The sequence below is a fragment of the Podarcis tiliguerta genome (genome assembly GCF_965153285.1).
Source record: "Podarcis tiliguerta genome assembly, chromosome: 16".
Taxonomy (NCBI): Eukaryota; Metazoa; Chordata; class Lepidosauria; order Squamata; family Lacertidae; genus Podarcis; species Podarcis tiliguerta.
This window is the reverse complement of record NC_139549.1, coordinates 35,930,592-35,947,805: the sequence shown is the minus strand read 5'-3', so window position 1 is coordinate 35,947,805 and position 17,214 is coordinate 35,930,592. Positions and strand designations below refer to the sequence as shown.

Here is a 17,214-nt window from a genome sequence, read left to right as displayed (position 1 = left end):
GTCCTAGGCTCTGTGGTTTAACCCACAGCGCCACCCGCGTCCCTTGCAAAGGGGCATAAGAAAGAACAAATCAGTGAAAATAACACTAAAGGTGCACTGCAAAATGTGCATGTTAGTGAAAACCGCATACAAAAATGTGTTTATTAAAAGAATTATGCATCAAAACCCTGGAGAATTTTCATAAGGAATTTTTTTTTTAATGTGAATTACTGTAGGAATGTAGAGAACTGAATTTAAGACTGGACAGATAGATCAATTCCCAGGACCAAATTATATTTGATTCAGGGTGTGGGCTGGGGATTGGATTGTGGCCATAGTGCTAAGGAATAAGGCACCCCATCCTTGTCAGCTTCGCCTTTGAGCCAGTGCCAACGACTGGGCTCAACCTCTTCTGCCCAGACTGGGTCAGGCAAGCTGGGAAGCACCTCCAGAGACCTTCCACTGCAGGAGAGAAGGTCTACGTGCATTGTGTGGGATGTAAACACAGGAACAGTCAATGACAACATTCCTAGAGTGTACATGTTAGAACATGGGGAGGGATGTCTGTCTAGCAAGCAGGTAAACTTCCTGGGGACGGACTTCCTCTGCATGTGACCAGAGGTGGGTGTGGCCTCACCTGTGCAGGTAAATGATAAAAGCACAGGGCAGGCAGCCATCTCTCTCTCTCTCTGCCATCTTCCTTCGATGAGGAAACATCTAAGCATGCCCTCTTGGCTCTCAGCTGAGAGAGGAGATAAGGACTATCTTGCTACAAGATAGATTCTGAATGTATGTAACCTTTTTTAAGCTGTCTGCCTTCTGGGATCATATTGTGAACAGAACGTGAGTAAACTCTTTTATACTTTTATAAAGACTGTGTCGTGTCTTGTATTTTAAGAGGGAACAAAGGGGAAATTACCAGAGTAATTATTACAGAGGTTCTAGCGAACCTGTGCAAGCGTTACCGTTGCGAACTTAAAGGGGAATGTCTATAAACTCTGCTGATATTTTGGGAACTTGTTAGCACAAGTTGGATAAGGATATAATTAGTCAATATATCCTCTCCTGCACCCCACAACATTCCCACACATTGGACCCACAACTTTGAGCTGTGAGCACCAAACTCAGCACCAAAGTCAGCAGAGTATGAATTACACGAACGAAAGCTCTGAAGCTTAACTTCTTTGAAGCCTTTTTACAGCTACTGCAAACTAAAAATAAACTATAAAGACTAACAGAAAAGGGACGCAGGTGGCGCTGTGGGTTAAACCACAGAGCCTAGGACTTGCCTATCAGAAGGTCAGCGGTTTGAATCCCCACGACGGGGTGAGCTCCCGTTGCTCGGTCCCAGCTCCTGCCAAACTAGCAGTTCAAAAGCACATCAAAGTGCTAGTAGATAAATAGGTACCGCTCCGGCAGGAAGGTAAACGGCATTTCCGTGCACTGCTCTGGTTCACCAGAAGCGGCTTAGTCATACTGGCCACATGACCCGGAAGCTGTACGCCGGCTCCCTCGGCCAATGAAGCAAGATGAACGCCGCAAGCCTAGAGTCGTTCACGACTGGACTTAACTGTCAGGGGTCCTTTACCTTTACCTAAAGACTAACAGAGGCTACTGGACTGCATGAATGTTATAGTTTCTTATGCAGTCATCTTATCTCTACACAGATAACACTCAGACTCCCACAGTCGGGCAGGAGTGGAAGAAGCAATGAGCAGGTTCCGCTGCCTCCTTTCTGAAAACATCATGAGATTCTTACAATGGGACGGGTGAAATTTCCACAACCCTTTCACTCCACAGCTGCATCTCCACCTCTGTGGCCCCACTTTAGCTTCCTCTGATTTAGAAAGTTCTGTTGGAAGTTTGGCTGCAGCTCTTGCTTTACCAACTGAGCTATCCTAATGTATCGTCTTCCTTTTTTTTGTTACCCACCACCAGCACCACAGTGTATGCCTAGCTGAAAAGTGGCAGCTACTCTCTATTGCCTGGTGTTGGGCTAAGATAGGATGGAGGTTGATGCCTTTGAAAAGGTCATTCGCTCCAGCTATTCCCCAATTCAATTATGCCGGGTTCCCAACCACCTTCGCAACCTCATAATAACCATCCCAGGGGAAATAGCACTAAAACGCAATGAGTCAAATGGGAAGGCAACCCTAGTAGAATCTGATTAGCCTGTCATTCTTAGCTTTAATTTCCCAACCCCAAAGCAACCTGACACTGGGAGCAAGCAATGAAGAAGAGGAGGAGGAGGAGGAGTTTGGACTTGATAATAATAATAATAATAATGATAATAATAATAATAATAATAATAATAATATTTATACCCCACCCTCCCCAGCCAGAGCCAGGCTCAGGGTGACTAACACCAGTAAAATTACAGTAAAAACATAATAAGGGGGAGGGAACCAATTTAAAATACAGGTTAAAATGCAATTTAAAATGCAGCCTCATTTTAAAAGTAGCCCATAGATCAAAACCATAAGGGGAGGGAAACATAAGGGTCATACTGAGTCCAAACCAAAGGCCAGGTGGAACAACTCTGTCTTGCAGGCCCTGCAGAAAGATGTCAAGTCCCTCAGGGCCCTAGTCTCTTGTGACAGGGTGTTCCACCAAGTTGGGGCCAGTACTGAAAAGGCCCTGGCCCTAGTTGAGATATCCCTTAAGGAGTCTCAAAGCGTCTAACAATCTCCTTTCCCTTCCTCCGCCACAACAAATACTCTGTGAGGTGAGTGAGGCTGAGAAACGTCAGAGAAGTGTGACTAGACCAAGGTCACCCAGCAGCTGCATATGGAGGAGCGGGGAATCAAACACAGTTCACCAGATTACGAGTCTACCGCTCTTAACCACTACACCACACTGGCATCTCAGGCATCAGTCTGGGAATGTTCCCTGCCTGAAAGCCTGGACAGCCATGAAGAGAGTTGAAAGCAACTCAAGAGACCCAGAGATGGAAAGAAGATAAAGTACCAACCAGAGAAGAATGGCAGACCAAATTGATGGACTATGCCGAAATGGCAAGACTGACAGGAAAGATAAGAAATCAGGAAGACCAAATTTTTGTGAAAGACTGGAATAACTGAAAGACTGGAATAACTCTGTAACGTATTTGAGAGACTACTGTAAACAGTTTGAAATCTTGTAAGGTGACATGGACTTTGGAAATGATGAGTAAGTAATAGATAGTATAGTAAAGGTAAAGGACCATTAGGTCCAGTTGTGACCAACTCTGGGGTTGCGGCGCTCATCTCGCTTTACTGGCCAAGGGAGCCGGTGTACAGCTTCCGGATCATGTGGCCAGCATGACTAAGCCACTTCTGGCAAACCAGAGCAGCGCACGGAAACACCGTTTACTTTCCCGCCGGAGCGGTACCTATTTATCTACTTGCACTTTGACGTGCTTTCAAACTGCTAGGTTGGCAGGAGCAGGGACAGAGCATTGGGAGCTCACCCCGTCGCGGGGATTCGAACCGCTGACCTTCTGATCGGCAAGTCCTAGGCTCTGTGGTTTAACCCACAGCGCCACCCGCGTCCCTTAAGTAGATAGAATACAGTAAAAGATGCTAAAATGAAAGACTGAATTGGAACCCAAGGAGGGATGGAGGGAGGTCCGAAGGTTCGGAGAACCTTTTGTTTTGTTTTTACTATTTTCTGTTTCTTTAATACTTGGATTGGTTATGATTGTTAAGAATATTATCTAAAAACCAAATAAACACCCTTAAAAAAGAAAAGATGAGAAAGCGACTCAAGAGACAGCATGGCTTTTCAAGGTACATGGGTGTGTTTTCCTTGCACTGCTTGCTTAAAGAAACACATGCAATGGATTCTAAGCCACACACAACAGGAGAAGGGCCATAGCTCAGTGACAGAGCTCATGCTTCTCCCTGGTTCACCCTCCAGCATCTCAGGCATCAGGCTGGGAATGTTCACTGTCTGAAAGCCTGGGCAGCCATGGTGAGTAAGGCCTTGTCCCACTAGTTTCCTCTAGTAAAGCCCATAGTTTACAGCTGAAGGACAATTGGGTTTTCAGCAGATTGCTGCTTGTTTCAATTCAGCGGCAAATGAACCATGAGCTGGAAGGGACCACAAGGGTCAGCTGGCCCAACCCCCTGCAATACAGGAATCTTTTGCCCAACACAGGTCTTGAACTCACAACCCTGTGATTGAGAGTCTCGTGCTCCACCGACTGAGCTATCCCAGGAATCGTGCTTTCCAGCGAATAACTGAGAGGCAAAGACAACACCACTCAGACTCGTGCTTTCCAGTCACCATCTCTTAGCCTAACCTACCTCACAGGGCTGTTGTGAGGGTGAAATGGGGAGGAAGGGAACCATGTACATCACCCTGAGATCCTTGGAAGGTGAAAGTGGCCAATGAATGAAATAAATACCGTATTTTTTGCTCTATAAGACGCACCAGACCACAAGACGCACTTAGTTTTTGGAAGAGGAAAACAAGAAAAAAATCTCAGAAGCCAGAACAGCAAGAGGGATTGCTGCACAGTGAAAGCAGCGATCCCTCTTGCTGTTCTGGCTTCTGGGATAGCTGTGCAGCCTGCATTCGCTCCATAAGATGCACACACATTTCCCCTTACTTTTTAGGAGGGAAAAAAGTGAGTCTTATAGAGCAAAAAATACGGTACAAATAAAATGATACCGAGCTAGGCAGACCAAGGAACTGACTTAGACTAGTCGTCAGCTATGTGGCTTATGCAACCCATGACCTTACCAGTACATTGATAGATATTGTAAGAATCTGCTTAAGAACCACCAGACACTGTGGTTAAGAGTGTTGAAGTAGGGAGACCAGGGTTCAGATCCCAACTTAGCCATAAGGCTAACTATGTTGTTGTTGTTGTTGTTGTTGTTGTTGTTGTTGTTGTTGTTGTTGTTGTTGTTTGTACCCCGCCCATCTGACTAGGTTTTCCCAGCCACTCTGGGCGGCTTCCAACAAAGATTAAAAATACATCAAAATGTCACACATCAAAAACTTCCCTGACTATGTAACCTTGTGCGACTCACGGACTTTCAGCCAAGCCTACCTCACAGGGTGGTTGAGACTATTAGGGTGAAAAAATGCCATGTTCCTGCTTTGGATCTGAATCTAACAGTTGTTCTAGAGGTGGTTTTTTTAAAAAAAAATTAAAAATATTATCAATATTAATAACATGCTGGCAAGCCAAATTTGGAAATGACAGTGGGAAATGTACAGATTCAAGATTTCCAAAAATAGTGAAGTTGTTTGCTTGTTTGCATTATACAATCAAAGAACTGTAGAGCTGGAATGGACACAAGAGATGTCCAGTCCAACCCCCTGCAATGCAGGAATCTATGTAAGCTAAAGCATCCATGACAGATGGCCATCTAACCTCTACTTTAAAACCTCGAAGGAAGGAGAGTCCACAACCTCCTGAGGGCGACTGTTCCACTGTCAAACATCTCTTACTATCAGAAAGTTCTTCCTGACATTACATTACATTAGTAGTATCACACCTTTCCTTCATGAGGTTCAAGGCGACTCATACATTGTACTCTCCCTCCCAATTTTATCTTCACTGCAACCCTGAGAGGTAGGTTAGGCTGGCCCAAGATGACCCAGTGTGTTTCTTGCCTGAGCTGTGAACTGAACCCTATTCTCCTGGGTCCCTGGGCCAACGCCCTAATCACTTACAACTACTGCATAGAAAGGGAAAGGGGAGGCCACTTCAGTGCATAGATGTCAACTTTCAGATTTGAAAATAAGGGATCAGTAGCCTTGAAAATAAGGAATCAGCAGCCTCGCCTGTCCCGGGGACAGTCTATGGGATATCTAACAATCCGGGATAGCAGCGGGAAGCAGCGGGAAATGGTGCTGGAATAAGGGAATTTCCCACAAAAAAGGGGGAGGTTGACAGCTGTGCTTCAGTGTTATGTGCCGGTCAGCACCCATCGAAATCCACAGCTTGCCCTTGCAATTTGCCCTCTACCCCACTATGAGGAGCTGTTCCCTAACACCAATTGGGGGAGGGGGTTAAGGGGGGGAAAGGCATCTGTTTTTACATGGGTGTGTTGGAGAGGATTGATGAAACGGTCAGCAAAAGCAGGTAACAGTGTCCGGACTCTTGTGTGCTCTGAAAATAAGTCCGCTTTGCAAGGCAGCACGCATTAAAATTCCACCCACCCAACACGTGGGCATCAACATGCGGAAGCCGGCACGAAAGCCAGACATGCATGAGCCGTGATTAAATAGTCAGTTTCAAGTACGTGCATCGAAGCCCCGTATCCTTCCTTGCCGACAGTTAACGCTTCAATTAAAAGGATGGGCTCTCACTACTGTTTCCCAACAAGCCTGCCTTATTGCAATGCGTGAAGGAACAGTGGCGAGGAGGGGGGGAGATCAGCGGTTGCCATGGCAATGCAGCCCAGCAGGTGCGGAATATCTGTCCTGTAGTACCTATTTGAGAAGGAGAAAAGGAAAGGGTGGGGAGGCTTGGGTGCTTTTGTATGACCAGAGCAAGAGCGGCTTAGGTGGAGGTTGGGTTGCCACCTGTCATGGATGCTGTGGCGATCACACAGGGTCCCCGGACGTTTAACAGCCTATTGATCCCTGTGCCACCACTGTGCTTGCTTCCCTGCTGCCCCCAACCCATTACTCTCAGGTAAAACACTGAGTCCAGACAGTTGTTAAAATTGAACCAAATAAACAAGTTTATTTTATAAACATTAACAAGTTTATGGTTTCTCAGGTAAGATTCCTGTCAGTATCTTAACTACCGTATTTTTCACTCTATAAGACGCACCAGACCACAAGACGCACCTAGTTTTCGGAGGAGGAAAACAAGGAAAAAAATATTCTGAATCTCAGAAGCCAGAACAGCAAGAGGGATCGCTGCGCAGTGAAAGCAGCAATCCCTCTTGCTGTTCTGGCTTCTGGGATAGCCACGCAGCCTGCATTCACTCCATAAGACGCACACACATTTCTCCTTACTTTTTAAGAGGGAAAAAGTGAGTCTTATAGAGCAAAAAATACGGTAGTTTCTTTACCAGCCTATACCTTCCTAATACCTTCTGACTGATTATCTCAACTGTTTGATTGACTCCTCTTAACAAATTCTCTCACTCTCTCACATCAGACTAGCCCAACCCACAGACTTATCCTCTCTGTCTCTTCTAACTCCAGGCTGTCTTCTCAACCACCCTAACTCTAACTCCCTCAAAAAAAACCCTCTGTGCTTAAACCTTATACACAGTTAACTCTGCCCCTTGGGTTCCCATTGGTTAATCAATTTACAATTAGTTAACCCTTTCCTTATGAACCCAGTATGATGTCACACACCTAGGAGGGCTAACGCCACAGATGCTTTAGCCGAAATTCCTGCTTTGCGGGTGGGTTGGGCTAGATTGCACTCAGGGTCCCTTCTAACTCCACAGTTCTATTAGTCCTATAGGCCAGCATAATCTTGGGTCACCTCTGTGGACAGATAAGTCTTCCCATGATTTGGCCTCCCTGGGGCCAAATGTGTCCCTCTGGGCCTCTTTATGTGGCCCTCAAGACACTCCGGAGTCCACATCCCTCAGCTTCACACCCTCTTTTTGCCTGGCCAGAATGTGTCCTTGAACTCTGATACGGCCCTTTGCGTGGAGGAAAGGGATGTGTGTTTTAAAAAGTAGCTTGCTCTGCAAAGGTAAAATTACCACCACCATCATCAAACCTTTTATTGGCATCACATACAAACATCCAAAACAAATCAATGCAGAATTCCCACTTTCCCAGTGGCACAAAACATTTGCTAAATAAAAGAAAGGAGGCAGAGCAGTCTATCGTCACATCTCTAGGTCTCCAGGGAGATCAGGTAAAATTAGCACCTGTTTCTCCACCCACTTTTGCCTCCGGCCTCATCCACCTCTTTGGCCTATGGCCCCTGGAAAGTTGCCCAAGAGGGAATGTGGACCTTGGGCTGGAGAAGATGGGGGTGGGGGGAGGAATCCTACCTAGGCATTCTCTGAAATATTCCCAAGGCCACACTGGTCCACTTAATTCCCTGGTTGAGCTTTACCACCTGCAGGCCCTCCTAGTGCCCCTATTTTCTAGGGAAAGCCCCGGATTTACAGAAGCCGTCCCAGTTTCTGATTTGATCCCGGAAAGTCCCACTTTTCCTTAGGAAATCCCTATTTTCTCCCCCCTCCCTTTTTGTGTTTTTTTAATGCTTTATTGTCCGTCTTCTATACATGTACAACAACAAGTCATAATCATTTCCATTAATCCAATAAAGATATCAATAATCACAAAGAATACATCCAGTTTTGACTATGTGTTTTCTTCATGAACTTGTGACTTCCCTTCCTCTCCATATTCCCCCCTTTTTGATAAACATGTTGCATAATTTTTCTTTATTATTTTATAAAAACTATTTTTTCTATATCCATATCATTTTTCTTTATAAGTATTGGTTACAGAAATCACTCAAAGGCTACTACCATATTTAGGTTACAGTTATTTTTCAGATATTTCTTAAAAGACATCCCTATTTTCATTGGAGAAATATTGAAGGGTATAGTAATACATCCCTATTTTTGTCAGAGAAATGTTGGAGGCTATAGAGTTTATCCGACCCCCAGGCCATCTGAAGGCAGCCCTGTAAAGGGAAGTTTTTTTTAAAAAAAAAGTTTAATGTTTTATTATGTTTTCATATATGTTGGAGGCCACTCAGAGTGGCCGGGGCAACTATGGGCAGGGTATACAGTGGTACCTCGGGTTACATACGCTTCAGGTTACATACGCTTCAGGTTACAGACTCCGCTAACCCAGAAATAGTGCTTCGGGTTAATAACTTTGCTTCAGGATGAGAACAGAAATTGTGCTGTGGCGGCGCAGCGGCAGCCGGAGGCATCATTAGCTAAAGTGGTGCTTCAGGTTAAGAACAGTTTCATGTTAGGAACAGACCTCCGGAACGAATTAAGTACTTAACCCAAGGTACCACTGTACATAGTAAAATGATTATTATTATTATTATTATTATTATTACCCTATTTCCATCAGATAAATGTTGGAGGGTGTGCATGTGATGCCCTGTGTCCACTTACAGCCCTTTCAGATGCTTGAGAGAAAAAGGAATGGAGGATGAAATTAACAGACTATGCAGAACTGGACAGGTTAACAGGGAAAGTTAGATATCTTCGAGACCAAAAGTTCATCGAGGACTGGGGAAAATTTGTGGAATATCTGAAAAGTACATGTGAAGTACAAACAATGCTAGTGGGGTTTAAAGAAGCACTGTAAAAACTGAGGTATATTGTTAAATGAAAATGGATGATTGGAGGGGGACTTATGGCAATAGAGAACAGAAGAAATGCGTAAGCAGGGGGTTAAATATGGATGACTGTCAGAGAAGTTGAAGGAAGTCCAAAAGTATTGAATTTGTGAAAATTTGGATCAAAATTGTATATTTATGTTAAAAATTAATAAAAAGCATTTTTTTAAAAAAAGATGCTTGAGAGAAAAGACAGTAAGATCTTTTCAGAAAAAAGTTATTTTCCTTTACAGCCACCCCATTGCAGGCTAACAACAACTGACTCTACAGTGCCCCTTGATGACTTTATTCAGCCTTTTAGAAAGCAAACACACACCCCTGTGCAAGACAAGCTTGTGCAATTGGTCACTCCCCACACCAAGCCAGATGCAGCGTTCCAGATGTGTTTGGGTTGTCCGTCATGATAAACCAGACGCTGACCTCAGGGCCCCTGGGATGCAGAACACACCATCCCCACACACAATCCAAAACTGGATCCAGATATGGCAGCCCAAAGTCCCCAGTTTTGGCCTTGATAAAACACAAGTGTCCCCGTGTGACATTTCCTCATTCCTGTATTCGCAACCGCACACCTAGGGATGAAATCTCGCAGTTTGCCCTTTCATTAATGAGCAAGCTGTGAGGATCCAGGCTAATATTTTATTAATCAAAGATCTTTTAAAACATCAAGGCATAAAGGTTATTTTAAACACACACCCACACACACGGATAACTTCATTGATCACTTTACTTTTCTTCAGCAAGGCCACCCTGTCTCCAATTTATTTTAAAACGGGTGTGAGTTCTTTTGTAGATGAAACCTATAAACACAACTCTAGGCGTCTTTGTTTATAAAAACAGCTGCCAGTAAACAAATCAACGCACAGGTAGCTCCGTTGGTTAGAGCATGGGGCTGATCATGTCAAGGTTGACGTTTCGATCCTCGGGTGGGACAGCTGCATATTCCTCCATTGCAAGGGGTTGGACTAGATAATCCTCAGGAACCCTTCACAATTCTATGATTCTATGAAATAACTAAAACCCAGGCATGCACAATTGTTTTTGCTGTGGGTGCCCATGGGTGCTCGGCCTCCGCTCCTTGCCACCACCCACTGCCCCCTCCCACAGTGACCGCTGCCTCTGTGCAAGGCCTGCCATGGCTACTGAGCGACACCCGCAGCCGCAGTGACTGGGGCTGAGTGCCAGAGGTAAGGTGGTGGGACGCTGTGGTGGGCAGCTTGTGGTGGCAATGGTGCACATCTCACGGAGCTGGAGGCCCCGGTCCACTTGCGCCATCATTACATCATTATGGCACGGTGTGAGCCGAAGTTGGGTACCCACAATGTGGGGGCCAATTCAGCGCCCCTGCTCCGTGCCCACATGGGAACCTTTGGTGCCCTGGACAGAGAATGCCCAGGTCAAAAGGGGTGTGCTTATTGGGGCAGTTTTGAGGTGGAAAGATTCGGAAACAGCTTGGGTCCAAAACTACCCCCGCCACCTGTTGTTGTTGTTGTTTAGTCGTTCAGTCGTGTCCGACTCTTCGTGACCCCATGGACCAGAGCACGCCAGGCACTTCTGTCTTGCACTGCCACCCGCAGTTTGGTCAGATTCATATTTGTAGCTTCGAGAACACTGTCTAGCCATGTCGTCCTCTGTCGTCCCCTTCTCCTTGTGCCCTCCATCTTTCCCAACATCAGGGTCTTTTCCAGTGAGTCTTCTCTTCTCATGAGATGGCCAAAGTATTGGAGCCTCAGCTTCACGATCTGTCCTTCCAGTGAGCACTCAGGGCTGATTTCCTTAAGAATGGATGCGTTTGATCTTCTTGCAGTCCATGGGACTCTCAAGAGTTTCCTCCAGCACCATAATTCAAAAGCGTCAATTCTTCGGCGATCAGCCTTCTTTATGGTCCAGCTCTCACTTCCATACATCACTACTGGGAAAACCATAGCTTTTACTATACGGACCTTTGTTGGCAAGGTGATGTCGTACCCTCAAATCAAACTCTCCCGTTTGACCCCCTCAGTTGGTCCAATGGGAGGCAAACTGTGCTGTTGTTTTCCAAGCCATAAAAGGGAGTGAGAGTCACACAAGGGCTCCTCTGTCCTCACCAGCGAAAGCACTTCAGACACCTTTAGGTTTGGATAAGGTAGTTCACACAGATACCTTCATGCCTTACCTTTCCCCACACCCCTTACAACTGCAGCCTAAATGTATTAAATAAATGGCAAGCTGCCCTATACAGAGTTGGACCTTTGGTTCACTTAGCCCATTCATGTCTACACTGACTGGCAACAGCTCTGAGGGGGGCATAGCTGTCAACGTTTCCCTTTTTTAAAGGGAATTTCCCTTATTCTGAATAGGATTCCTCGCAAGAAAAAGGAAAAGTTGACAGCTACAGTGGTACCTCGGGTTACATACGCTTCACGTTACATATGCTTCAGGATACAGACACTTCAGGTTACAGACTCCACTAACCCAGAAACAGTACCTCGGGTTAAGAACTTTGCTTCAGAATGAGAACAGAAATTGTGTGGTGGCGGCATAGCAGCAGGGGGAGGCCCCATTAGCTAAAGTGGTGCTTCAGGTTAAGAACAGTTTCAGGTTAAGAACAGACCTCCAGAACGAATTAAGTACGTAACCAGAGATACCACTGTGTATTGCCTGTAGAGGCCAGGGTTTGAAGTTGGGCACTGTGCATACAAAGCAGATCAAGGAATCATAGAAATATGATTCTATGAACTATGGTAACTTCCAATGAATACAGCACACTGAGCTGTTAGCAAATCTGAACAGAAGAAGAAGAAGAAGAAGAAGAAGAAGAAGAAGAAGAAGAAGAAGAAGCCTCCCAAAACTTACCAAGATGATGCAGCTGTCGAATGCACAGGGAAGTCTCCCATTCCTCCTGATATGAAGCTCACAACATTAACCAGCTCTCTTGCTCCAATCACTCTCGGCATGGAAGCAGCCCCACCTCTGTGCATCCCCCATCGCCTGCCCCATTAAAAAGGCACCCAAGTGTCAGAGTGCCACCCTCCTGCCCCGCTGCTCCTCCTCCTCCTGCTGAGTTGTCTGCATGCTGTTAAATTAAAATTAATCTTCCTTGCTGGCTGGTGCTGACCTTTGCAGCGAGCGCCTGGAAACAGAACATCACTCCCCTGGGGGCTGAGCGGAGAGGTGGGGCCTTGGAGAGAGAGCAACACCTCTTGAGTCGCTGTGCCAGTCCAAGCAGGATGTCCAGCACGCACGCACACACACATTTCTTAAAAGTGAAAAGCTCCCAAGGCACTGTGCTGCCTCAAGTGGGTGCATTTCGCACAATCCAACGAGCAATCAAATGTTGACTTGAGAGAGATTTGAACTGGAAACCATCTAGAGGCCTGATCTGAAAAGGATCCACCCAGACCCTGCCAGTGCCAGATTGTTCGAGACCTCACCTATGGGTGACTGTGTAGGGCATGGGTAGGTAAACTAAGGCCTGGGGGCCGGATCCAGCCCAATCACCTTCTAAATCCGGCCTGTGGATGGTCCAGGAATCAGCATGTTTTTACATGAGTAGAATGTGTCCTTTTACAGTCGTACCTTGGGTTACAGACGCTTCAGGGTTTTTTTGGGGGGGTGGGGGGGTTACGGACCTGCCGAAACGCGGAAGTACCGGAATGGGTTACTTCTGGGTTTCAGGGGTCACACATGAGCAGAAGTGCTAAATTGCGCTTTGCACATGCACAGAAGCGGCAAATAGCAACCCACGGGTTGCGAACGCTGTGGATTGCGAACGTGCATCCCACATGGATCACGTTCACAACCCGAGCGTCCACTGTATTTAAAATGCATCTCTGGGTTATTTGTGGGGCATAGGAATTCATTCATATTTCCCCCCCAAAATATAGTCCAGCCCCCCACAAGGTCTGAGGGACAGTGGACCAGCCCCCTGCTGAAAAGGTTTGCTGACCCCTGGTGTAGGGATACCACCATGTGTTTGTGAACCTTAAAGGTAAAGGGACCCCTGACCATTAGATCCAGTCATGACCGACTCTGGGGTTGCGGCGCTCATCTCGCTTTATTGGCTGAGGGAACTGGCATACAGCTTCCGGGTCGTGTGGCCAGCATGACTAAGCCACTTCTGGCGAACCAGAGCAGTGCACGGAAACGCCGTTTACCTTCCCGCCGGAGTGGTACCTATTTATCTACTTGCACTTTGACGTGCTTTTGAACTGCTAGTTGGCAGGAGCAGGGACCGAGCAACGGGAGCTCACCCCGTCGCGGGGATTCGAACCGCCGACCTTCTGAGCGGCAAGTCCTAGGCTCTGTGGTTTAACCACAGCGCCACCCGCGTCCTTGTGTACCTTACATGTACTAAAATTATCCTTGGTGCTTGACAGGATGATGAGCTTACTGGTCTGATCCTTTGTGGGGGGTTTTAGATTTGTGGGATTCTGGAGGATCCAGGGTGGCCCTCTAGGTTTTCCTCTGGGTCCAGCTCTTACCAGGCTGAAGTCTTGATTTATGAGGTCAGACTGAACTCTCTGGTCCAGGAGTGAAGTTAGTCATTAGGATTGCAAAGCTAACAAGGCTCCACTGAGGGCACACCTGCGCCATGCATTTAAAGTGTATCATCCCTCTTTAAACAGTCATTTGGGATGTACAGAAGAAGAAGAAAAAGGGGTAAATTCATGGAACTGCTCGAGGTTTGATATCTGAGAATTGTTTAAATTCTTTTTTTTAATTGTTGAAATGTTTATTTGTTATAAATGAAAATTATAAACAAACTATACATGCACCTCTTTAAACAGTCATGGCTTGTCCCAAAGAATCTGAGGAAGCGTAGTTTGCTATTGGTGCTGGGCGTTCCTTGGAGACCCTGATTCCCCTCACAGAGCTGCAATTCCCAGAGATTGATGGAAAGAGAGATTGACTATTAAATCACCCTGAGAATTTGCAAGAGAGACGTGGTGGCTATATAAGGCAGCCTCTGAAATAACCTGGTCCTGAGTTGTATGAGGCCTTTTATGTTAGTACAAACACCTTAAATTTGAGAGTACCTGAAATTACACATGTCACCTTGGAATAGGGATCCTCTCTTGAACAACACCCTCTTTGAATACGATGCCTGTGGTTTGCAACCAGGAGCATGCCTCACCACAAAAGAATACATTTTTATTTTATTGAGATCTGGTTTTTCTCCTGTGCAGATTTAAGTGATCCGATCAACCAATTCGTCAACAAAACTCTTACTCAGCTAATAATGCTCCAACTGATGAGTGACCAGTGCAAGTCTTTGCTATAGAATTCCACTCTGTTTTACTAAAATGATATTCTTCATATACTGAATTAAAGATCAAAAGGAATAATAAATTCCAGTGTTGTCTCTATCTGGCTTTCATGGAGGCAATAACAAAATTATTTAGCGCTTGACTGTGTTTCTTCTGTATCGGAGACTGTCAATTCAAGTTTCCAGACTGGATGCCCTGTTGACATTCTCTAACAGCCTCCTCCAATTTAATTGCAAGGACAAAAACAAATGGGTAATGAAAAAACGCCCAGAGAAAAGTCTGTCAGGTGTTAATCGTTTAAAAATAAAATAAAGCCATCAACTTCAAGTGATTAAGGGTGAAAAGATTGATCAGGCAACTCTTTTCCAAAGCATCCTAATCTAATAGCATCATTGTCACCAACGGAAAGCCAAGTGAAATCACTCCACCTCGTTTCAGGCACCTGTGATTGAATGTCTCAAGTGAAGGATCAGACCCACAACAGTCTTGTGAGGTAGGTAGGTAGGTAGGCTGAGACGGGATGTGGTAAATCTGGGAGCTCAAAGTGGGCTCCTGATTCCTCCTTTGCTGAAACAAATGGCGCTCACAACAATCTATCAACCAATCACTGCTGGGCGCACACTTACAAAGCCAAACATATTACAGATACGAAATGATGTGTTGTGACGTGTATTGCTTAGATAGGTGACCAGGAGAAAAACGTATTTCATGTCAATAACAATTAAAATTTATAGGAAGGGGGAGGGAAAATTAAAATATGTACTTAATGCATACTAGACTGTACTGTAAACTATGGGTACCATTCTACAACATGCCTCATTAAATTACACCAGACTGCATAAAATTATCGCATTTCTTTTGGTCTCTTGCTACTCTTAATTTTTGTGTCAGTTTGTCAAATAATGCTGTTTGCAAAATTGCATTAAACTGTTGGTCCTTAAATAATCATTGTAATGATTTCTATGTCCTGGCGTGGGCTGTTTCTTGCTGCTTTAGTTGGGGTTTTTTTCTGGTTTTGGTTTTAAATTATTTATGTAGCTCTGCAAATTTTGGGGTGCCCCTGGGCCACGCTGTTGACTCCTTCTTGCTCTCAGGGCTCCCATTTCCCTCAGTGCTCACCACCTGAGTTTGCTAATAGGGAGAGTGATAGTTAGACCGTCACTGACAGACCTATCCTTCTTCATGCATTAGTATAAAGGTAAAGGGTAAAGGTAAAGGACCCCAGACCATTAGGTCCAGTTGTGGCCGACTCTGGGATTGCGGCACTCATCTTGCTTTATTGGCCGAGAGAGCAGGCATACAGCTTCCGAGTCATGTGGCCAGCATGACTAAGCCACTTCTGGCAAACCAGAGCAGCGCACGGAAATGCCGTTTACTTTCCCGCCGGAGCGGTACCTATTTATCTACTTGCACTTGGGCATGCTTTCGAACTGCTAGGTTGGCAGGAGCAGAGACCAAGCAACGGGAGCTCACCCCGTCGTGGGGATTCGAACCATCAACCTTCTGATCAGCAAGTCCTAGGCTCTGTGGTTTAACCCACAGCGCCACCCGCATCCCATGCATTAGTATAATCCCCTTTTAAAGTCATTTAAGCCACACAGCCCTTGCCGCAAACCTGCAGCGATGAATTCCATAAGTTAATTATGGAACTGGAATTGCTGGGACCGGCCGCAGCTTCTTTTGAAGTAAATTCAGGCTGGCCATGCCAGACAGGCTATTTAATTCACAGCGGCAACTTGTGCCTGCACCATGGCAATGTCCTGGCAGACCCTGCAGCTGACCAGAGGCTCCCTGTCTAACTGGCTGTCTTCCCTGACCGCATCAGCACAAGACATTTAAAGCAGAAGAATGGCACAATAAACAGGCATGGCTTTCCCCCCCAAAGAATCCTGGTACCTGTAGTTTTTAGAGGTTCTGGGAATTGCTGCTATTCCCATCTCAGAGCTACAGTTCCCAGATTTTCCAGGGAAGAGAAATTGATTGTTACACCACTCTGGAAACTGTAGCCCTGTGAGGCCAATAGGGGGTCTTTGGGGATTCAGAACATGGCTGTTTAAAGTGGTTAAGTGCTGTTTTCTACCTGCTTCTGTTTCTGGCTACTGGCGCCTGCTGCCATTTCATGCCCACCTATGCTTAGCAAAGTCACAGAGGGCCTTCTCCCATGGTTTTGTACCTGTTAAAAAAGGTAAAGTCCAGTCGCAGATGACTCTGTGGCCAGCATGACTAAGCTGCTTCTGGCGAAACCAGAGCAACACACGGAAACACTGTTTACCTTCCCGCTGGAGCGGTACCTATTTATCTACTTGCACTTTGATGTGCTTTCGAACTGTTAGGTTGGCAGGAGCTGGGACTGAGCAACGGGAGCTCACCCCGTTGTGGGGATTCAAACCGCCAACCTTCTGATCGGCAAGCCCAAGAGGCTCAGTGGTTTAGACCACAGCGCCACCCGCATCACTTCTACCTGTTAGGAATGGCCAACCCTGTCTAAGGTCGCTATGAGATGAAATGCAAAGTAACCAATGGTAGTTTTGATCTATGCATATATGCTCATTCTAAAAAGGAAAGTGCCAAATACGAGTGTAAAAGGGTCAGGTTTTTAATGAGACGTTATAATGAGTCTGAATGTACAGTTAACACAGAGAAGGAGACAGCTGCTACACACTAAAATTGCATAGCAGCCCCGACAACACCCCTGACCCA

At 45.8% G+C, this 17,214-nt stretch overlaps 1 protein-coding gene across 11 annotated transcripts in view; it reads right to left on the bottom strand.

Annotated features, from left to right (window-relative positions):
• Nucleotides 1-17,214, bottom strand: part of RIMBP2 (RIMS binding protein 2) — a 276,487-nt gene that overhangs the window by 119,106 nt on the left and 140,167 nt on the right. The window lies entirely within an intron of this gene.